The sequence below is a fragment of the Ovis canadensis genome, chromosome 1 (assembly GCF_042477335.2).
Source record: "Ovis canadensis isolate MfBH-ARS-UI-01 breed Bighorn chromosome 1, ARS-UI_OviCan_v2, whole genome shotgun sequence".
NCBI classification, from domain to species: Eukaryota; Metazoa; Chordata; class Mammalia; order Artiodactyla; family Bovidae; genus Ovis; species Ovis canadensis.
The window spans coordinates 102,901,640-102,925,900 of NC_091245.1; the positions used below are offsets into that span (position 1 = coordinate 102,901,640).

Here is a 24,261-nt window from a genome sequence, read left to right on the forward strand (position 1 = left end):
CTGGCGTTCAGTTTCGGCTGTAGTTGACATGATTAAAACCTGTTTAAGAATCTCCTTTTTTTCCTTTTTTTTTTTTTCCCCTGAAATTGGCCTGTTTGGTCCTCAAAGCACTTCAGAAGTAATTTAGAGAAAACCTAAGGGTTTCCTAGCTGGTGCTATCCACTCCCCCACCCCCAACATTTATTTTAATTGTGGTTCAGGGTTAAATGCAAACTACTAGCAGCTGTTGGTGGAAAAGGGCCCAGTCCCAAGTCTTGGGTTTTCCTTTGTTCCCAGGGGAGGTCCTGGGAGGAGTGAGTGATCCCTGAGGAATGAGCAGTCTTGGGGAATCCTCCAAATGCCTCCATGTGACTAATCTGAGCTCTTGCCAGGAAAACTCGGATTTCAGTTCTCACTCCACTGAGTTCCTCAACCCTGGTGCTGAACGTTCAAGGGGGCAGTTCTGCAGTCTTCCCATAGGCTTCCTAAGCTCTTCCTAGGCTGTTGGCTACAGTCAAGAGTGGAGAAAATTCTTGGTCCCTTTAGTTCCAGGAAAGATGCAACTGGATTTAGAATGAGAACACCTGAGTTCCTATACTATGCACTCCTTGATTCCTTCACTTGATTTGCAATGTTTAGGAATGCTTAGTGTATGTACTGAAAGAAGGCGATGGCACCCCACTCCAGTACTCTTGCCTGGAAAATCCCATGGACGGAGGAGCCTGGAAGGCTGCAGTCCATGGGGTCGCTAAGAGTCGGACACGACTGAGTGACTTCACTTTCACTTTTCACTTTCACGCATTGGAGAAGGAAATGGCAACCCGCTCCATTATTCTTGCCTGGAGAATCCTAGGGACAGGGGAGCCTGGTGGGCTGTCATCTATGGGGTCACACAGAGTCGGACACGACTGAAGTGACTTAGCAGCAGTGTATGTACTAGGGCATGGGGATTCGGAAATCAAAGAATCAGTCTGTCCCTCAAACTTCAAGCTTTGTTGGAAGATAGATTAGCAAACAAAATCCACTGAGCTCAGTGAATGGTAGAGGATGCTATCGGACACTGTGAGCATTGAGGAGGCACCTCCAAGTCCCCATGGAATTATCACAGAACAATTCCTGGAGCAGGAACATTTGATAGATGTTTTAAAGATAATATTTACCATGACTTTTAAATTTGATTGTAAAACAGGTGCATTCTTCTTGTAGAAGGTTTGGGAAATATACCAATGTATAAGGAGAAAAATAAAATCACTTGTAAATGCATGGACCAAAGGTAAACATTTTTATGTATTTCCTTTTTTTCTGTTCATATTTATGTGGTTGCATTGAGTCTTTGTTGGGCCCAGTAGTAGCCCCATGACATGTGGGATCTTTCTGGACCAGGGTTCAAACCCATGTCCCCTTCATTGGCAGGCAGATTCTCAACCATTGGACCACCTGGGAAGTCTTGGGTAGTAGTTATTTAGTGAAGGGCTGCTGCTGCTAAGTCGCTTCAGTCGTGTCCGACCCTGTGCGACCCCATAGATGGCAGCCCACCAGGCTCCCCCGGCCCTGGGATTCTCCAGGCAAGAACACTGGAGTGGGTTGCCATTTCCTTCTCCAATGCATGAAAGTGAAAAGTGAAAGTGAAGTCGCTCAGTCGTCTCCAACTCTTCTCGACCCCATGGACTGCAGCCTACCAGGCTCCTCTGCTCATGGGATTTTCCAGGCAAGAGTACTGGAGTGGGGTGCCGTTGCGTTCTCCGAGTGAAGGGCTAGGAAGTGCTAAAATTTGTTTAAAAAAATAAGCAAATTCATTCTTCTTGCATTTGATATGGTTTTCCTAAATTTTGACATTGATTATAAAATTATGTATTCTATTTTTGCTCCATAACTTATTTTTACTATTTATATGTCATCAAGACCGTGATTGTTCATTTACTCATTCCTTTTTATTTTTTCACTCAACAAGTTACTGCAATTGACTCTTTATGTCTGAGAGTTCTTCAGCCTCAGATTCAACCACCCATGGATCAAAAATATCCAGAGAAGTAATATCATAAATGTCCAAAAAGCAAACTTGAATTTGCATATTTTACAATCGCAATTTTGCATATTTTGCAGTCTTTACAATTATTTGCATTCTGTTAGATATTAAAATGAGCTTATAAAACAGAAAGATACAGACTTATAAAATGAACTTATGGTTGGGGTCAAGGAAGGGATAGTTAGGGAGTTTGGGATGGACATGTACACCCTGCTGTATTTAAAATGGATAACCAACGAGGACCTACTATATAGCACAGGGAACTCTGCATGATGTTATGTGGCAGCCTGGATAGGAGGGGAGTTTGGGGGAGGAGAATGTATAGGATGACTGAGTCCCTTCCCTGTTCATCTGAAATTATCACAGCATTGTTAATCGCCTATACCCCAACACAAAATAAAAAGTTAAAAAAACAACAAAAAAAGAAAAGTAATCTAGAGGTGATTTAAAGTACACCAAAGGTTGTGTGTAGGTTATATGTGATATTGTATCATATTATATAAGGGACTTGAGCATCCGTGGATTTTGGTATGGGGAAGTTTCTGGAGCCAGTACCTACAAGGATACCAAGAAGCCACTGTGTTTGATTACATTGTATCTCCTTTACTCTCTTCTCTGGCCTGCCAGCCATACTCTCAGGGCTCCCAGGTCTTAGTGGCTACAGCTTCACAAGACAGATGGAACCTGGGTTTCCAAAGCACTGTGCTAAGTGCCGAAAGTACAGTGGTAGAAATGGGTGCAGGATGGACTTCCCTGGTGGTCCAGGGGTCAAAACCCACCTGCCCATGCAGGGGACATGGATGGGTCCCTGGTCTAGGAAGACTCCACACGCCACGGAGCAACTGAGCCTGTGTGCCACAACCGCTGATCCTGCACGCCCTAGAGCCTGTGACCTGCAGCAAGCAAAGCCGCCTCCATGGGAAGCCCACAGAGAGCAGCAAGAGTGAGCCCGTGTGCAGCAATGAAGACCCAACACAGCCGAAAGTAAGTGCAGCATTTGAAAAATGGTTGCAGGTTAGACACTGTCTCTGCCCTCTTGTGACATTCTTTTTTTACTCTAGGTACTGGTAGATCCATAAAGCTCTAAGTACCTGCCATGCCTTTCATCTCTCTCTAGGAGAGGTGGTCCCAGGCAGTTCTTTCTCCAGAAGGTGATTATCTTTTATAAACCACAGGTTCACAGAGCCAGCTGTTTCCCGAGTGACAGCTGATCAGACCAGGGGCTAGTGCTTGAGGCAGAGCTGCCCACCAAGGATGGTAAGGTGGTAGGGGGTTGGGGGGAGATGGGGGGAGAGGAGCAGAATGATTGGCCACCAGAGGAATGGGAACAGATTGGAGACAATGTGGTTCCTAGAACAAAGAGGAGGTGGTATTCACATTCTCCACCAGGCCCATCGCACACTCCAGCGTAGGAAATACTGGGAGTAGGGGATGTGTTCCACTAATGAGGCAGTATTGGGTATTTTTCCCAGTTCTCCATGTCACATAGCAATGAAACCCACTTCCCAGTGGTTCTTAACTCTTGCATTTGTGGTTGCAGCAAAGAGGGCATGATGTCCACCAGAAATGTGTTCTTCCTATCGCAGTGTAGAGGTGTTGCTGAGAAGAGGCTGCGGAGCCAGAGATTATATTCCTAGCACCTCTTGCACTTCGTGTGACTCAGTGACTAGTCATCAGCAGAATGGGGCTGGAAGGGATGGGTGTCCCCTGCAGGCCAAAGGGGGTAAGAGATGACTTTCCACGTTCTTTTTCTCCATCTTCTGAATTCTGAAATTCTAGGGGTAGAGGATCCACAGCTGGAAGGAGCCCGAGTCCCTGAATCACTGAGTGGAGGAAAACCACCAGCTAACCAGGAACATTTTCATTGACTAGTTTTGTGGGTGAGAAGGAACCTCATAATTTGGGTATGTATTCGTTACAGCAGAACAGGGTGGCATTTTTTTGAACACGGTATTTTGGCAGCATACTCAAAAAGATTAAGTGGCATGTATAGTAATCACACTATTATACTGGTCACATTTTAGCATCATGGTGGCACTGTTTAAGGAGACCCTTTTAGCGCCCTGATCACTCTCAGATACTCAGGAGACAAAGTTCTGGGAAGTCTGGCAAATGGATAGTTTCTTTGTTTCTTCATTTGCATCAAGTTGCGCCCGGCACTGCACGGAAACTATGGGCAGCAAAGTTCAGCATTCTGTCTGCTCAAACATGGTACTACCGGTTTGAATGGTAGTTGTAACAAAAGGAAACTTTATTCATCAATTATGGAGCCCTAGGAAGGAATGGGCTGCCATCTGTGGGGTCGCACAGAGTCGGACGACTGAAGCGACTTAGCAGCAGCAGCAGCAGGAAGGAATCACAACAATCCTCTACAGCAGTTCAGTTGAGAACTATCAGTTTACAGTTGCCTGGTCAAGACTTTTTGCTAGCAACCCCCCAAACAAACAAAACAACAGGAGCTTTCCTGGTGGTCCAGTGGAGAAGACTTTGCACTTCCAGTGCAGGGGTCACGTGTTTGATTCCTGGTCAGGGAACTAAGACCCCACATGCTGAGCAGCTGGGAAAAAAAAAATAAATAAAAAATAAAACAACAGACCTCCCCCCACCTCCGCTGTGTGTGAAAGTGAAAGTCACTCAGTCCAACTCTTTATAGCCTATGGAATTCTCCAGGCCAGAATACTGGAGTGGGTAGACTTTCCCTTCTCCAGGGGGTCTTCCCAACCCAGGAACTGAACCCAGGTCTCCTGCATTGCAAGTGGATTCTTTTATCAGCTGAGCCACAAAGGAAGCCCAAGAATACAGGAGTGGGTAGCCTATCCCTTCTCCAGTGCATCTTCCCGACCCAGGAATCAAACCTGCATTGCAGGTGGATTCTTTACCAGCTGAGCTATGAGGGAAGCCCGTACATTTCCCATATTTTTTTGACATTTAGGTCGTTAGCAGTGTTTTACTGTCATAAGTAATAATTAAATATAAAAGGTCTGCTTTTGAATAAATAGCTTTGCCCACAGGTTTATTTTCTTAGGAAAGATTCCTACCAAAGACTGTCCTTTTTCTTTGTTTACATGGATCTTAAAGGACAAGTAGGGTCTAGCCACATTTCTGTGGGGGCAGATAGGAGGGAGAAGCATGTCCCAGGGCATGGGGTTGTGAGGTATCCTGTTTGTTCCAGGAATTGCCCCTGCACAGGGAGGATGCAAAGTCCCTGAGGGCCTTGGCAGGGGATGAGTCCCAAGAGGAGGTGCGTTTTTTGGGGCACCTGGTTTGCTTTGCTTGTTGCTGAACCAGACTTGCATCTGTTTTTGCCCATGGGTAGTAAAGTCAATCTGCTGACCCGAGGTTGTAGCAGAGAAAAGTGCAGCATTTATTGTAAGGTTTCAAACAAGGAATTCAGGGCAGCTAATGCTCAAAAAACCTGAACTCTGCCATGGGTTTCAGGGAAGCATTTTTTTTTTTTTCAATTTACTTTTAGTTGGAGTATAATTGCTTTACAATGTTGTGTTCATTTTTGCTGTACAACAATGTGAATTGGCTATATGTATACATATATCCCCTCCCTCTTGAGCCTCCCTCCCCCCACCCCCCATCCCCTTCCCTCTAGGTCATCACAGAGCACCAAGGTGAGCTCCTTGTGCTATACAGCAGTCAGGGAAGCATGTTTAAAGACAAGGTGAGGGAGGGGAGTCACAGGGTGTGTGATCAGCTTGTGCACGACTCTTGTTACTGAACCAGACTTGCATCTGTTTTTGCCCATGGGTAATAGTCAATCTGCTGACCCGAAGTTGTAGCAGAGAAAAGCGCAGCATTTATTGTAAGGTGGCGAGGTAATAGGGTCATGTCACAGGGGTTAACATTATCAGTCCTCTGGGGGCTACAGTGCTCATAGTTATCAAGCAGCTAATGCCTTTCATTGCTGGAGGGGGGAGGGGGGCAGCGGGTTTCAGCATCTGTAAAACAGTTTAGGAAATGTGCATCAGATACTCTTATCAAGGTACTTCACAGAGGAACTAAAGATTCTGTGAGTGTCATATGGCTGACTTACTGTTTAACTTCTTATCAGTTCTCCTGCCCCAACCACTGTTTTTGCCAGTATGTGTTCACATCCTTGCAATCCTCAATTCTTGAGCTTTTGTGACTTTTGTGGCTTTTGTGAGTCAGGGGAGGCCTGGGAGACGACAGCTATTCTACAAACACGAGGCAGACAGAGGACATGGGAGGGGGAAGGGGGTCTGTCCCAGGAAAGCACTATAGGGTCCTGCTTGGTTGTTGCTAAAGAATTTGGAGCGCGTTTCTAAAGGTAACAAGGAGCCGCCAAAGAATGGCTTACCAGTCACGTGGCTCTGGGGAAATCATCTCACCTCTGGGGAAGTCATTCACTCTTCAGAACCTGAGTCTCCTAACAGTTAAAATAGGGATAGATACTTGTCTTCTGGGGTGATGACAAAGAATGAAGGCATCCGTTTGGCCCTGGCATGCAGCAGTTTTCAGACAGCAGATCAGCTTCTGTGTGATCCCTCCTGGCACAGAAAAAGCTTTAAGGAGGCCAAGCTGGGCTGTTTTGTGGCCCGAGGTCTCTCATGTGGGATCTGTGGGCAAACATCTTTGCGACTTCCTTCTGGGACACTGGGAGAACTCCACCAAGGCTGTACTTCCTGGACTAACATATCTCTTGGAGCAGCAGAAGCTGAAGTTCTGTATTATTATGATTATTATTTTGTTTTTGTAAATTTATTTATTTGACATGTACACACTGCTTTATTTATTATTGTTGGTTGAGCTGGGTCTTGGTTGCTGCATGCGGGCTTTTTCTCTAGTTGTGGGGACCAGGGGCTACTTCTCTAGTTGCAGAGCACGGGCTTCTCATCGTGGCGGCTTCTCTTGTGGCAGAGCACAGACTCTGGATGCATGAACTGCAGTAGTTGTGGCACAGGGGCTCATTATCTGTGGCTCGTGGGACCTAGAGCATGCAGGCTCAGTAGCTGTGGTGTGCAGGCTCAGTAGCTGTGGCACACGGGCTCAGTTGTGCCGAGGCACGTGGGATCTTCCCGGACCAGGGATTGAACCTGTGTTCCCTGTATGGGCAAGCAGATTCTTATCCACTGCCCCACCAAGGGAGTCCCTTATTATTATTTATTATTATTTTAAAAATAATTTTATTTATTCTTGGCTGTGCTGGGTCTTCATTGCTGCATGGGCTCTTCTCTAGCTGTGGAGAGCAGGGGCTACTCTTTGTTGCAGAGTGACGGCTTCTCTTGCTGGGGAGCACCGGCTTTCGGGCGCTCAGGCTTCCGTAGTTTCGGCTCCTGGGCTCTAGAGCGCAGGCGCAGTAGTTGTGCATTGGTGCTGAGTTGCTCTGCTGCATGTAGGGTCTTCCAGGACCAGGGATGGAACCCATGTCCCCTGCATTGGCAGTTGGATTCTTATCCACTGCTCCACCAGGGAAGGACATTATTATTATTTTTAACACAAGAGAACTCTTAGCTTGGGGTTGGAAACCATTTGCTTTCTTCTATCAGTTAACTGCAAATTCTAATTATTATAATCTATTAAATACTTACAAAGCACCTATTAATATCTGGAATGTTCCTGACTGGAGACATGTCAGGAGCAAGACAGACAAATTTCTGCCCTGATGGGCCTTTTATTCTAGTGGGAAAGGCAAATAAAATGCAGGTAAAATGAAACTAATACAAAATTTTGGTAAGTTGTGAGGTGAAGTTGAAACTGAGTGATTGAACTGACTAACTGAATGAGTGTCTTGTTGGAAAAAACAAAGGGCTTAGTTAGAGAAGAATTGAAGTAGAAAGTCAGGGAAGACTTCATTGAAGGGGGGATATTTGAACTCAGAAGAAAAGGAACTATGGTTGCAAATAGAGGAGGGACTAGGACGGAGCTTTCTGGGTGGAGGGAAAACATATGTAAAGGCTGGAACATGGGGAGGAGTTTGGTCTGAGATGGGAATTGAAAACCACTAGCGTGCCTGCAGCGAGAGGAGCAAGGGGGAGGGGAACTGGACCTTGGGAGAGTCAGTTTGGCTACATAACATAGGTGTTAAGAGCGCAGGCTTGGGGAGTGAATCATATTTTCTCTGCCGCTCATTAGCTTTGTGATCTTGAACATGTCAGCAACCTTTTTAAACCTCAGTTCTCATCTGGAAAATAGACTCAAGAGAAATCCCAGCCTCCTAGGAATATTGTGACTAGAAATGAGTAAATACTTAGCAGAGTGCCTGGCACATTGTAAATGCCCCACTCCTGTTAACTGTAATTATTATTAAGTGGAGGATGGGTTAGAACCAGACAGACTTGTGTTGAAATCTGACTTGCTGCATGATTGCTTTGGGCCGTGGGCAAGTAAGTCTCTGTGCTTTCTGTTTCCTCACCCATAAAATAGGCTTCAAATTCCTTCCCTGAGGGGTGGGTTAATATGATACGAAGTGATTTATGTGCAGCCATCCTGAAGCTAGGAGCCAACCTCTCAAGATCTTTTAATTATTTTAAATTATTTTCCTGAATATATCCAGTCTCTTTTTATATTTTCATATATACATAAAGTTTATTATAACTTTTTAGCACAAGCTCAGAAGAGAATGACTATCTCAGTTCAGTTCAGTTCAGTAGCTCAGTCATGTCTGAATCTTTGCGACTGCAGGGGTTGCAGCACGCCAGGCATCCCTATCCATCACCAACTCTTGAAGTTTGCTCAGATCCATATCCATCGAGTTGGTGATGCCATCCAAACATCTCATCCTCTGTCTGCCCCTTCTCCTCCTGTCTTCAATCTTTCCCAGCATCAGGGTCTTTTCCAATGAGTCAGTTCTTTGCATCAAGTGGCCAGCTTCAGCATCAGTCCTTCCAATGAATATTCAGGACCGATTTCTGGTTTGATCTCCTTGCAGTCCAATGACTACCTAACAACTTACAAAAGGAACTCCTCTCACTAGAAAGTCCAGGGCCAGAGAATGATGAAATGACTCAGAAATGATGGTCTTTTGTGATGAAAGAATGAGAGAATCATAAGGCAGTGTAAGAAGTGAGGTTATGTAACAGTTTCAAAGGAAGCCCTGGAGATTCCAGATCTACATGTCTCTGAACGCAGGGCCCCTTGAAACTTTCTTCAAATCCAGGTCTGCTGAGCTCCTCAGCAGGATATTATTCATGTATGGCATCACACTAGAAACCCTGGAAAGCAGGGAAATTTCATAAGCAGCATTAATTCTTCTGTAAGTACAAAACCTGAAATGCACCAGGATGGTTGACAAGCAGGAGCCAGTTGGCTGTAGCGCTGTTGTCTCTGAGCTGATCAAGTTGACGGTTTTCAGAGGACTTGCCCTCCAGCAAAGAGGTCTTTCCTCCTAAGGAAATCAGTCCTGAGTATTCATTGGAAGGACTGATGCTGAAGCTGAAGCTCCAGTACTTTGGCCACCTGATGCAAAGAACTGACTCACTGGAAAAGACCCTGATGCTGGGAAAGATTGAAGGCAGGAGGAAAAAGAGATTGTTGGATGGCATCACCGACTCGATGGACGTGAGTTTGAGCAAGCTCCGGGAGTTGGTGATGGACAGGAAAGCCTGGCATGCTGCAGTCCATGGGGTCGCAAAGAGTTGGACATGACTGAGCGACTGAACTGAACTATATGAATACCCTCCAGCAGGAGTGGTCTGATGTTAGGGAAATTAAAAAGATAGTCTTGTTCAGGCTTCACAGACAAAGCAGAGCGGTCCTCTGACCTTGCTTCCATCCAACCTGGACACTGCCCTGACTGTGAGTGCCCTGACTGCCTGATGTGAGTGCAAACTTTGCGGCACCATAGATAAGAATAAAGATACGGGATGGATCTTGATACTGTTGAGCTCCTGGAGGGGGTCTGGCTGACCATACCCTGGGCTTAACAACATTGAAAAGTGAAAGTCACTTAGTCCTGACTGGCTTTTTGTGACCGCCATGAACTGTGGCCCACCAGGTTCTTCTGTCCATGGAATTTCCCAGGCAAGATCGGAGTGGGCTGCCATTTCCTTCTCCAGGGATCCAACCGGGTCTCCTGCCTCGGAGGCAGATTCTTTACTGTCTGAGCCACCAGGGAAGACCAGATAAGGTAAAGATAGGGGACTGAGACTGTTGCGCCCTTGGAGGGGGTCTGGCCAACCATGCCCCGGACTTAACGACATTCCAAGTTTTACACAACAAACAGCATTAATATGAAACCAGAGCTGCAATTTGCTCATAGATTGATGACGATATCAGTCTATGTCTTGGCATTATAAGCGGGAACCCTGAACTCCAGTCTTTGACGTCTTACCTGCAGAATGGACAAGCTGCCTGGGACCTTCTCCTAACTGGGACTCCAGATGCGCTGTGTCAGGGGACTTCCCAGCACTGTTTAAGTCTGGATGTTGGTTAAAACCCAATTTGGTGGTGTATCCTGTGCTGTTTCTATTTCTATTTTCTTTTAGTATATTGAAAGTAAGCTAGATAATTCTCTAGTAAATACTGATATTATTTATTTGTGTATATTGAGTGGCTTACTTTGTTAACAGATCCTGAGACCTGAGTGAAAACTTTCTGCAAAACATCTGACTGTACACTCAGCTTGGGTAAAGCTGAAGTCCAGGCTCTTTTTAAACACTCAAAATACACACCTTAATAAAACCTTAATAAAAATAAGTCATACACTTGTGGGTCTGCCTATGTTATGTATTGGGGCAGCCAGTAGAAAACTAGCCTTTCTCTTCCATCTTCTAGTCATAAGGGGCTTTAATTTTCCAGATCTCTTCAAAGGAAGAAGAAAAAAGGGTGCTATACTTTGAGTTAAGCAACCAGACCAGAACAGAAACACCAGCTTGTCTGGATCCCAAGAGTGCTTGGAGTTGGGGGAGAACTCTGCAGGGTGGGCTGAGGTCTGCCAGTCTCCTGGGTAGTTACCTTTTCTTTATTGAAACTTACGGGGAAGTAGTGTTGCAGCCGGAAATTCTGGGGGCCCTATGGAAGGGGAAATTATTTAAGCCCCAGATATTCTCTGCTCGTAGAGGATACTGAAATGTAACTTGGGGGTCTCAGGCCTACAGAAGTGTGACTCTGTGGGGCCCTGGTGACACAAACCCTTTGTGAGAAGCTGGCTACTTGGTATGAACTGACGCCTCAATATTATTAGCGAGCAAGTAGCTCGGGTTTCCAGGCAATCCTGTTTCGGGGCGGAAGCAGCTAGGGGAAGCCGCTGTGAGGCACTGGGGAGATCCACGCTTGGTGGAGATTTGTACTTGGAGAGGGTGTGTCCTTGCTTCCTAGCCGATGCTGTGGGACCCTCTGGTGGTTGCACAGTGAGTAGCTCTGCAGTGAGTTTGCTTTCTAAGGAAATGGCAACCCACTCCAATATTCTTGCCTGGAGAATCGCAGGGACAAAGGAGCCTTGTGGGCTGCCGTCTACGGGGTCGCACAGGGTCGGACACGACTGAAGTGACTTAGCAGCAGCAGCAAGTGGACCTGGCAGGATAAGGAGCAGGAAACCGTGTCTAGAAACCCAAGGATTGCAGATGGTGCTGGGAAATGTATGGAGCTGGCTTGAGGTGAAGGCTGTGATTTAGATGGGGACTCTGCCCCAGTCTCTCATGTCTTTGATAGCATTTCTCAAGGCTTGAAAAGTAGGAACAGTAAAGCTCTGTGTCCATGATGCAAACAAACAAACAACAACAACAAAAAACCAAGAACATAAAAATAGAGGTATTACAAAACCAATACAGTATTGTAAAGTAAAATAAAGTGAAAATAAAAATTAAAAAAAAATAGAGGTATTAGGTTGAACTAGTGTTTGGTGCTATTTGGATAAAAGTCTGAATTATGACATAGAATTCAACCAGTTTTATTGGTTGGCTTTTAAGTGAATTCATTCTAACAGTTTTGAGCACAGATATTCTGAAAGCCTAGATATTGGAGCATATACTTCCTGGTAATCAGTGGGGTTATCTTTGGGGTCTATGTTGGTCATATCATATAAAAAGAAAAATGTAATCCAGGTCATGCTTATTAAAAATTAGCTTAATAATTTTATAGTCTACAAAGCGCTGTCTCAGGGTTTGTTTTATTTGTTCCTTAAAATTACCCCGAGAAGTATTTTAGATCAATTAGGATTATAGTAATTTATTTTTTTCTTTTCTTTGTGTATTTATTTTTTATTTTGGGCTTCCCTGGCAGCTCAGCTGGTAAAGAATCTGTTTGCAACGCAGGAGACCCTGGTTCGATTCCTGGGTTGGGAAAATCCCCTGGAGAAGGGAAAGTCCCCCCACTCCAGTATTCTGGCCTGGAGAATTCCATGGAGTGTATAGTTCATGTGGTTGCAAAGAATCAGACACTACGGAGCAACTTTCACTTTTTAAAAATTTAACTTATTTATTTGGCTGCACTGGGTCTTAGTTGCAGCATGTGGGATCTAGTTCCCTGACCAGGGGTTGAACCTGGGCCCCCTGCATTAGGAGCATGGGGTCTTAGCCACTGGACCACTAGGGAAGTCCTTATATTTATTTTTAATAGGAGGATAATTACTTTACAATGTTGTGTTGGCTTCTACCATACAACAGTGTGAATCAGTCACAAGTATGCATATGTCCCCTCCCTCCTGAGCCTCCCCTGCTACACCCATCCCATCCCACCCCTCTTCAGTTCAGTCGCTCAGTCGTGTCCGACTCTTTGCGACCCCATGAATCGCAGCACGCCAGGCCTCCCTGTCCATCTCCAACTCCCGGAGTTCACTCAGACTCATGTCCATCGAGTCGGGGTTTTCACAAAACACTGAGTTGAGCTCCCTGTTTTATACTGCAGTTTCCCACTGGCTGTTTACACACATGGCAGTATGTGTATGTGAGTGCTACTCTCTCAATTTGTCCCAACTCTTTCTCCTGATGTACTCTATGATTATAGTAACTTAATGCAGTTTTCAGTTCAGTTCAGTCACTCAGTTGTGTCCAACTCTTTGTGATCCCATGAACTGCAGCACAACAGGCCTCCCTGTCCATCACCAACTCCCAGAGCTCACCCAAACCCATGTCCATTGAGTTGGTGATGCCATCCAGCCATTTCACCCTCTGTCGTCCCCTTTTCCTCCTGCCCTCAATCTTTCCCAGCATCAGTCTTTTCCAATGAGTCAACTCTTCGCATGAGGTGGCCAAAGTACTGGCATTTCAGCTTCAACATCAGTCCTTCCAATGAACATCCAGGACTGATCTCCTTTAGGATGGACTGATTGGATCTCCTTGCAGTCCAAGGGACTCTCAAGAGTCTTCTCCAACACTACAGTTCAAAAGCATCAATTCTTCTGTGCTCAGCCTTCTTCACAGTTCAACTCTCACATCTGTACATGACTACTGGGAAAAAACATGGCCTTGACTAGATGGACCTTTGTTGACAAAGTAATGTCTCTGCTTTTCAATATGCTGTCTAGGTTGGTCATAACTTTCCTTCCAAGGAGTAAGCATCTTTTAATTTCATGGCTGAAATCACCATCTGCAGTGATTTTGGAGCCCAGAAAAATAAAGCCACTGTTTCCCCATCTGTTTCCCATGAACTGATGGGACCAGATGCCATGATCTTCGTTTTCTGAATGTTGAGCTTTGAGCCAACTTTTTCACTCTCCTCTTTCACTTTCATCAAGAGTCTCTTTAGTTCCTCTTCACTTTCAGCAATAAGAGTGGTGTCATCTGCATGTCTGAGGTTATTGATATTTTTCCTGGTGATCTTGATTCCAGCGTGTGCTTCCTCCAGCCCAGCGTTTCTCATGATGTACTCTGCATAGAAGTTAAATAAGCAGGGTGACAATATACAGCCTTGACGTGCTCCTTTTCCTATTTGGAACCAGTCTGTTGTTCCATGTCCACTTCTAACTGTTGCTTCTTGACCTGCATACAGATTTCTCAAAGGCAGGTCAGGTGGTCTGGTATTCCCATCTCTTGAAGAATTTTCCACAGTTTATTGTGATCCACACAGTCCAAGGTTTTGGCATAGTCAATAAAGCAGAAATAGATGTTTTTCTGGAACTCTCTTGCTTTTTTGCTTTACATATATCATTTCTAAGTCTCACAAAATCCCTGTAAAATAGATGCCAAGTCTGTTTGCAGATGAGGAAAGGAAGCTCAGAGAGGTTAGATAATAAATTCCCTTAGGGGATATTGTATGGCCCTATAAGAATCCAGATAAGCCTAATGTCAAAGCTTCCCTTTGGCCACTACCCATCCCTGCTTTTCTTTGGGTAGAGCAGCATCAAGGGCAGCTGCTTAGGAACAGAACCATAATCTAGCCAGGAACAAAGGGAATGTTCCCAAATAGCTCTGAGAGGAGGTAATATGTGTGGCCAGTGTTGCATGGGGTATAGACAGTGAGACCAGCAGGAATTTGGAAAAGCAGTCTCCCTCTGCTAAGATCCTTAAGAATAACTTCATGGAAGATAGGATTTGACAAGAGTCTTGAACACTGGGTCTCTATCCCATTTGCTAGGTATCAGTGGGGCATGTGAAACAGGTACTGAGAGGAGGACAATCCAAGGTGAGGAATAACATGAATGAAAATACAGAGGAGCGAATGTGCGGGACACATCTGGAGAAGCAACAACCAGAAAAAGGGTTAAGGTGAGGGATAAGGGCTAGACTTTTGATGCTTTTGAGTTCCAGACTACAGATTTAAATTGTAAATACAACTATACGACAGGAAGCAGAACCACTGACCACTGGGGGTGGGGGAGAGTGGGGGCCAGAAGATGACAGGTGAGGCTGGTGATGATACAGGCCTGCACTGGAATGGTGGTGGTAAGAGCAGGCAGGAAAGTACAGATTTGAGAAAAGTCTGCAGAAAGAGTCCTCAGGGCGGCCGCTACTGAGCTGCAGGACATGAGGAAGAGGAACAATCACGACCACCCGGAATTGTCCAGCTTGGGCACCCGGAGTATCGTGGTGCCTGCCCAGTGCAGAGGAAACATTGGCTTGGGAAGGAAGGTGATGAACAAACTACCAGTGGGATGTCTAAGTGGGAGTGACCTGCTTTGTGAGCTGTTTCAGTTGTCTGCCTCCCTGGGCATGGCCCTCTGGCTCCCTGGGCATGTTTCACGGTCAGGCCAGGGTCTGGCAGGATGTGATGAGAACATCACACTGGTATTTGGGAAGCTGGGCAGCTGCTCGGTTGGGTGCTATAGGGAATGCGTGGATGAAGGTGACATGTTCCCTGTACTTGAGGAATTCACACCCCTTCGAGGAGATGGACAGTATAGAAGAGAGCAAAGAGAGGGCAGAAGGTAGATGTACTGATTGGTTACAGAACCAGCACCCTCAAGGTTCTGGTCATATATCATCTTCATTGTAAAGCCTCCCTGAATTCCCCTGCCCACCTTCCACCCCCACAACTGGGGCCCTCCCTTCTGCCTCATGGCCCTCATTACAGCATCTAGAAATTGTGCACTTGTTTGTCTCCCTCAGCACCTATGGGATCCTTGGGGACAGAGATTTTTCTTGGCGTGTTCTGTATTCTGAACAGAATACAGTGAATGTTGACCCTCAGTGGATGTTGGCAGGAAGTGTAAATCATGGGTCAACATGGGCTGCTGAAGGAATTCCTTGGTGGCATAGTGGTTAGGATCCTGGGCTTTCCCTACTGTGGCCCAGGTTGGATCCCTGCCCGGGTAACTGAGGTCCCACAAGGCACACAGTGCAGACAACAAAAACTTGAATTGCTGAGAGGAGTGGTCCTGGCTCAGAATGGCATGTCCTAAGGTTAAGAAAGGCTTTCCTGGTGGCTCAGTGGTAAAGAACCTGCCTGGCGATGCAGGAGCATTCATTCAGCCTACATGACCTTCCCTGAGTTCCAATGGGCAGATTCAAGCAGTTGTTAGTTAGGGAAGGGAGGGTATGCAGAGAAATAAACAATCAAGAGCAGTCTTGGGGCAAGGTTCTGCTTCCCATCAATGGATACACACAACAGTATCTTCAAGCTATTTTGCAGATACTGAAACTTCTTCCAGGTGGGAGAAGTTAATGATTAAGGATCGTAGGCTGGCCATAGGCATGTAAACCCCAGACTAGTTGACCTGAAGGCTGATGATGCTGACTCCTATTTAGCTCACCACCAACCCATCAGAACAATGTCCACAAGCTGATCATGCCCTCTTTGAACACTTATTATAAAACTTGTCGCTATCTTCCCCAAGTTGGGACACATGGTTTTGAGAGCATGAGCCCACAGTGTTCCCCTTTGCCTGGCAGAGCAATAAAGCTATCTTCTAGTATTTCACCCCAAACCCTGTCTTCGAGATTTGATTGGACATCCATGTATAGAGAAGCCAAGCTTTTGGCATCACTTTTGTGAAACAACTCTCCATCTACTTGATCCAAAAGAGGGTGATGTACTTTTTTCTTGTTAGTATTTAATGAAAGTAGTTGAGGTAAATTAGAAAGATGATTAGAAAATTGGGGTTTGAATTCTGGTTCTCCCATTTGGTCTAGCACCTGGCCCCACACGCCAGGGGGCAGGCACCAGCCCCAACATCCCCTGGACCCCAACCTCATTCACCAGCCGGCAGACACCAGCCCCAGAGCCACTGCAGACCTGCAGTCTGCCGTGGCAGGACACAGCCAGCTCATCAGCAGGCCAGAACAGGCCCTGGGAGCTCACCGATCCCTGGCCCTCTCTACCAGCTGGCCAACACGGCCAGCGGGACCCTCAACCAGTGGTCCTGGGATCTGGCTCCACTGGATATCAGCAGGCTGATGCAGCTTCAGGACCCCCAGGGCCCTGTAACCAGAGACCCCTGGGCCTTGGCCCCACCCACCAGCAGGCCAACACTGGTGCTGAGATACCTTGAACTCTTCAGCCAGCCACCCCATTATCCAGCCCTACTCACAGTGAGCCAGCACTACCCCAGGGGCCACCCCCTGCCCCAGCCTGGGGTTCTGCCGCTGGCTGCCTTGTGACCCAGCCCATCAATCCGCAGTCAGCAGCCTCCACACAAGGCTGGCCTGGCAGCCCACTGGACCAGGGTCCAGCCATGCCTACCAGATTGTCCACGGTAGTCTGCCGCCACAACAGAAGGATCCATGCAGCCCACATAGATGACACCCCTAGAGCATGTAGCTCTGGTGACCAGAAGGGAATGTGCGGCCGGAACTCATAGACATTTCCTACAAAAGGCCACATCTCCAAGGCTGAGAAATATAACCAACCTACCAGATACATGGGCTTCCCTGGTGGCTCAGAGTTTAAAGCGTCTGCCTCCAATGTGGGAGACCCGGGTTCAATCCCTGGGTCGGGAAGATCCCCTGGAGAAGGAAATGGTAACCCACTCCAGTATGCTTGCCTGGAGAATCCCATGGACGGAGGAGCCTGGTAGTCCATGGGGTCGCAAAGAGTTGGACACGACTGAGCGACTTCACTCACTCACTCACCAGATACATAGAAATATAAACAACAAATTAGGCAAATGAGGCACCAGAGAAACGTGTTCCAAACAGAGGAAGAAGACAAAACTCCAGGAAAGCCAAGAGAAGTGGAGATAAGTAAGCTATTCAATAAAGAGTTCAAAGTAATGACCATAAAGTGATCAAAGAACCCGGGAGAAGAATGGATGAACACAGTGAGAAGTTAGAAGTTTTAAATAAAGAGTGAAAAAATATAAATAAGAACTAACAGAGATGAAGAATACAATAACCATAGTAAAAAAGAATACCCTAGAAAGAATCAATAGTTAGATTAAATAATACAGAAGAGTGAATCAGTGAGATAAAAGTAGTGGACATCACAGAGGCCAAATAGAGAAAAGAAAAAAAGAATAAAAAGAGATGATAGTGTGTGTGTTAGTCACTCAGTTGTGGCCAACTCTTTGCTGCCCCGTGGACTGTGGCCCACCAGGCTTCTCTGTCCATGGAATTCTCCAGGCAAGAATATTGGAGTGGGTTGCTATTGCCTTCTCCCGGGGATCTTCCCAATCTGGGGATTGAACCCAGGTTTGCAGGCAGATTCTTTATCATCTGAGCCACCAGGGAATCCCCAAAAGAGATGAGGACAGTTTAAGGGACCTTTTGAGACACTCAAGTGTACCAATAGGGGGCCTTGAAGGAGAAGAGAGAGAGTAAGGGGCAAATAATGTATTTGAAGCCTTAATAGCTGAAAACTTACCTACCTTAGAAAGGAAACAGACATCCAGGTCCAGGAAGCACAGAGAGTTCCAAACAGGATGACCCAAAGAGGACCACAGCAAGACACAGTGTAATTAAGATGGCGAAAATTAAAGACAAAGAGAGACTGTTAAAAGCAACAAGGGAAACACAACAAGTTCCGTACAACAGGAACTCCCATAAGGCCACCAGCTGACTTTTCAGCAGAAACTCTGCAGGCCAGAAAGGAGTGGCATGATACAATTAAGGTGATGAAAGGAAAACACCTACAGCCAAGAATGCTTTACCCAGCCAGCCTCTCATTCAGATTTGATGGAAACATCAGATGTTTTATAGAGAAGCGAAAACTAAAAGAGTTGAGCACCACCAAACCAGCTTTACAAGAAATGTCAAAGGAATTTCTCTAAGCAAAAAAAGAAAAGGTACAACTAGAAGCCTAAAAATTATGAAAGGAAAAAAAAAAAACTGGTAAATGCAGGTACATAATAAAGGCAGTAAATCAATCATGTACAAAGCTAGTAGAAAGGTTAAAAGACAGAAGGAGTAAAATCATTTATATCTGCAATAAATAGTTGCAGGATACGTGAAACAAAAAGATATAAAATAAGATGTCAAAAACAATCATCATGGCGGGCGGGGTGTAAAAATATAGGGTTATTAAAATGCATTTGAAATTAAGAGATCATATAGCTATATAGAGAGATCATATGTAAGATGCATAAATAAATCTCACGGTAACTAGGTTCTCCCATTCATTAGTTTCGAGACTCAGGACAAGTCACCTAATGGTCTGAATTTGTTTTTTCAACCTCAAAGTAAGGAAAATAAGAACAATATTTGGGAAGCCGACAGCATTTTACATTTTATTTATTTTTGGCCTTGCTGAGTCTTTTTTGCTTTGCACTAGTTGTGGCAGGTGGGAGCTACTCTTGGTGATGGTCCATGGGCTTCTCATTGCAGCGGCTCTTCTTGTTGCGGAGCACAGGCCCCCGGCTTCAGTCATTGTGGCTCATGGGCTCTAGAGTGCAGGCTCAGTAGTTGTGGGGTATGGGCTTGGTTGCTTCGTGGAATGGAGAATCTTCCTGAACCAGAGATCGAATATGTCCCCCCGCATTGGCAAGTGGATTCTTATCCACTGTGCCTCCAAGGTGAGCCCGCATGTAGCATTTTGCAAGTCATTTTTGTATATCCATTCAGAAACTACTGAGTGCCAGCTACATGCCTGGCACTATCTAAATGCTGAGAATATAGAAATAAAGATTGTCTCTGCTTGGGGAACCCCAGTCTATCAGGGAAGGTGGGCAAAGCAACATGTGAGGTGTATTGTGGCCAGCGTGTCTCTGGTTGTTGCGCAGAGCAGAGAGCTGAGATGGCAGAGCTGGGAGAGGCTTCCTGAAGGAGGCAGCCACTGAGGCTAACTTGAAGGATGAGTCAGAGGAAGGTGGGGGGATGAGAGAGTAGGGAGAAGTGTCTAGAGAACTACAGATGATTTGGAAGGTTTTGTGGGCATGTGGAAAGTGTATTCAGAGGTTGCCGGAGATTAGGACACAGAATCTGCAAAGGGCCAGATCACAAAGAGCTACTGGTGCTGAGTGAAGAGATCTGAACTTTATTTTGAATACTGTGAGAATCATTGTGAACTTAATACTTATATACATCCTTCTAATTCTAAAAATAATCTGTATCCATTGATAGGAAATTGAAAAATATAGAAACATATAAATTTAAAAAAAGGGGGGGACGTCCCTGGTTGTTCAGTGGTTAAGATTCCATGCTTCTACTGCATGGGGCATGGGTTCAAGGGGTTCAACCCCTTTTCAGGGAACTAAGATCCTGCATGCTGTGTTGAGCAGCCAAGAAAGAAGGGAGTGTCCAGAGATCACTGTGGTTCATGTTTTAGTAAATAGACTTGAAAGCATGTGTGTATGTCTCCAATCCTGGCTACTTAAAATGTAGTTCATGGACCAGAAGCAGCGGCATCACCTGGGAGCTTGGTAGAAATGCAGAGTCTCAGGTTCCACCCCAGACTCAGGGAATCAGAGTCTGCAGCTGAAACTGCACACAGTGGGTTCTGAAGTAGTAGTGAGGAGTTTAGGGAGAGGACGAGCCACACTGGTCAGAGTGGGAAGAGAGGCTTCTTAGAAGGCAGGGGACTTGGGGTCAGTCTTGTAGAATATGTGGAATTAGGCCAAACAGAGGGGAGGGAAACAAACAAATGGCTTAGTGGTCAAGATAGGGTTTGGAAGTGTGTTAGAGTTCTCCAGAGGAACATAACCAAAAGGATGCCTGGGTACAAATAGAAGGAAATTAATTTTAGCAAATGGCTGATGGAGGTGATGGAGGCTGAGAAGTCCCATGATACGTTGTCTGCAAGCTGGAGGTCCTGGGAAGCTGGTACTATAATTTAGTCCAAGACAGAAGGCTCAGGAATTCAGAGGACAGATGTTGTAAGTCCCCACCCGAGTCTGAAACTCGGAGAACCACGAGTGTCAAGGTCATAGAGCCCGAGAAGTGGGTGTCTCAGTCGGAAAGGGTGAATTCGCCTTTCTTCTGCCTTTTGTTCTTTCTACTCAGGCTCTCAGGGATGGGCTGTTGCCCATTCACAGTGGGGAGGACCTTTTGCTTTACTCAATCTACCAATACAAATGCCAGTCTCTTCCAGAAACACCCTCACAGCACACCAGAAATGATGTTCTATCAGCTATCTGGGCATCCCTTTTGCCCAGTCAAGGTGACACATACGATTAACCATCATGTGGAGTCAGACAGAGTTGGCCTTGCCTCTTATTTGCTGTGAGACCTGGGGAAGGTTTGCAGTCTCTCTGTGCCTTAGTATCTTACTCCATGACATAGACATTAATAATTGTGATTATATTATAGGATTGTTAAGAGGAATAATTGTTAAGATATAATGTATGTAAAGTCCCAGGTGGCACCGTGGTAAACCATCTGCCTGCCAGTGCAGGAGATACAAAAAACTTGGGTTAGATCCCTGAGTCGAGAAGATTCCCCTGGAGGAGTAAATGGCAACCCACGCCAGTATTCTTGCCTGGAAAATCCCATGGACAGAGGATCATGATGGGCTATAGTCCATGGGGTTGCAAAGAGTCAGACATGATGCGACTGATGCAAGCAAAGCTCTTAGACACGTGTAGTACTTAATAAAAGTTAATAGCTATTAGAATTATTACCATCAGTGCCAACAACAAGCATATGACATTTAGGACACGGAAGACACTCAGTAAATTTAAATTGAATCATGTCAAGTTGAATTCCATGTGAAGGAAGAAATAGCAAAGGTGCAGAGGTAGTGGAAAGCCTGATGAACCAGGTTGAAGAGCTTATTCTAGTTAAGAATGCACTGAAGTGAGATACTATAGACCGTAAAAGGAGAAGGTCAAAGGCTGAGTTTGAGTCTTTTTTTTTTTTTTTAATTTATTCATTTATTTGGCTGTGCCGGGTCTTAGTTGCAACACACTGGATCTTAGCTGTGGCATTGTAGGATCTAGTTTACGACCCAGGATGGAACCTGAGCTCCCTACCTTGGGAGTATGAAGTCAGCCCCTGAGCCATCAAGATAGTCCCTGAGTTTGAGTTAAGGTACAAGAAAAGGAGTTAGCAAAGGAAAGAAAAAGGATGAGAAGTTGCTAAAAGGAAGAAGGGATGCTTGAAAAAATGTCTGGTGCAAGAAATGTACTAGATGAGCTAGGAACACTTTATACCAGGAAGAAGGAAGTTATCAAAGACTACTGGGGCCATGTCATAGGGACTTAGGACCCAACTTAAAGGACTCCCAGTAACTAAACATGAGACAATATGAGTACTGATAAGGAGAATAATGGAAACATAGGTAATAAGCTTAAATCCAAAGGTTAATAAAATAATACTAAATAGCTACAACAAAACAATCCCACTGGTCACTTTTAGAAGATGCTATGTAATGATTCTGACACCCGCTACTACGTGTGGGTTTTTTCCCCCATGCTGCTGCTGCTAAGTCGCTTCGGTTGTGTTCGACCCTGTGTGACCCCATAGATGGCAGCCCACCAGGCTCCCCTATCCCTAGGATTCTCCAGGCAAGAACACTGGAGTGGGTTGCCATTTCCTTCTCCAATGCATGAAAGTGAAAAGTGAAAGTGAAGTCACTCAGTCGTCTCCGACCCTTAGCAAACCCATGGACTGCAGCCTACCAGGCTCCTCCGTCCATGGGATTCTCCAGGCAAGAGTACTGGAGTGGGTTGCCATTGCCTTCACCAGGCAATTCTCTGGCATGCTGGGTGTCCTGTGAGTTAACTCCATTCTGACACTGGCTCCCTGAAGACTGGGTCAGACCCCAGAGGTGAAGGGCTCAGTCCTACAAGACTGCTTCCCTCCCTCACTTCAGAGCCAGTTGAAAGTCCAGGTTGTCACCTGTGCTTCTGACCAACTGACTATAATTTGGAGGTTCCCATGACCTCCTCCTTGGGTGTCATCACTTTGTTACAGTGGCTCCCAGAACTCGGAGAAACATTGTATTTATTAGATAACTGGTTTGTTATAAAAGAATATGGCAACCCACTCCAGTATTCTTGCCTGGAAAATTACATGGGCAGAGGAGCCTGGCAGACTACAATCCATGGGGGCGCATAGAGGCGGACATGACTGAGCAACTAACACACACATAACTCAGAAACAGCCAGGTGGAAGAGATAAATAGGGCAAGGTTTGCGGGAAAGAGCCCAGAGCTTCTGTGTCCTCTCAGAGCCCTCCCCTCTCTCCTTGGGTTCACCAGCCCAGAGGTTCTGCAAACCCTGTCCTTTGGGTTTTTATGAAGAGCTCATTACATAAGCATGATTGATTAAATCGTTGGCCATTGGTGATTGAACTTAATATCTAGTTCCTCTCTCCTCCTCAGAGGTCAGTACAGAGAAACCGAAAGTTCCAGCCATCCATTCAGGAGGTTTAATGGTGCTGAAGTGAGGAGAGGGTCACTTGGGTTTATGAAACAACCTCTGCCGTGGACTTCATATTAATGTACGCCTTCCGTAACTTTCACCTTTGGTTTTCTTGCTCTGTCAGAAGTGGATGTCTTTGTGGACTGGACTTGCAACGTTCCTGAAGTCATCTTTGTCTGGCATTCCTACCACAAGTTCTGGCGACTCCATACATCACGTTTAAAGATAACGTTGACACTAAGCCGCTGTGCGGATGAAATATGAATCTGGCAAGAGCAACACTTCTCTCTGCGTGGGTCGCATTCTCAGCTGAGAGAGGTGGGGTGAAGACCCAGGATTACCGTTGCTCCTCTCCGCCCTCGCTGCCTTTTCTCGCAGGGTGCTTTCTACACTGAGAGCCAGTTCCCAGCCAGCACAGACTTGCCTTCCTCTCTGAGTCTTCTTTCTTGACCGTGGCCATCCAGGAATGCTTTCACTGGTGACTGAGGGAGATTTAGGAGATTAGGGAGAGCCAAGAAACAAAGCACGGATTATTGCTCTTGCTGTACAGGTGTGGTCCTCCCCGACTCTGCTCAAATTCCCAAAACCTCTCTCACCAGGTTTGCGGAGAATACAATAGGGTTGTTGTGAGGTGGGTGGGTGCAGTGAATCACCAAGGTCTCCGTGAGGTGTAGCCCATGGGGACAGATCCTCCCATTTGTCACCCCAGCCGGGCCAGGAACTGGTGCAGCGTTCAACTTCATGATCCTTTATATAGTTGCATGAATTGCCACTTTGCTTGATCCCTGCTTGATTTTTTTCTTTTCTTTTTTTAAAATTCTTCATTTGATTTGGCAATTTATATATTTCACTTATAGAATCTGTATTTGCTTTTTTTTTCCTTCTTCATGTACCCCTATTCTTGTTTATATATCTTACTTCCTGCCTTTATTTATTTGAATATTTTAAACATTGTCATGTTCAAGTCAGTTCCACATTGCTCTCTCTTTACTTGGGTGCAAAGTTTCTTATCTGTTACATATATTGATAGTCCTGTGTGTGCAGTATAATATTTGTGAGCTCATTTTAGTGGGATTTATCTTCTGTGGAAATTCCCCCAACGGCTGGAGTTGTTTCCATGAGGTGGTTTGCATTTCCCTGGGGTTTTATATTGTGTTTACTGCTCTGGAGCACTTTTAAC

General features: G+C 45.6%; 1 long non-coding RNA gene across 1 annotated transcript; it reads left to right on the forward strand.

The window, feature by feature from the left end:
- The first annotated feature begins 1,902 nt into the window (after positions 1-1,902).
- Positions 1,903-24,049, forward strand: LOC138414878 (uncharacterized). The gene is made up of 4 exons (XR_011246985.1): positions 1,903-2,989; positions 3,181-3,262; positions 3,785-3,909; positions 23,206-24,049. It is a non-coding gene; the product is annotated as an uncharacterized lncRNA (long non-coding RNA).
- The last annotated feature ends 212 nt before the right edge of the window (positions 24,050-24,261 follow it).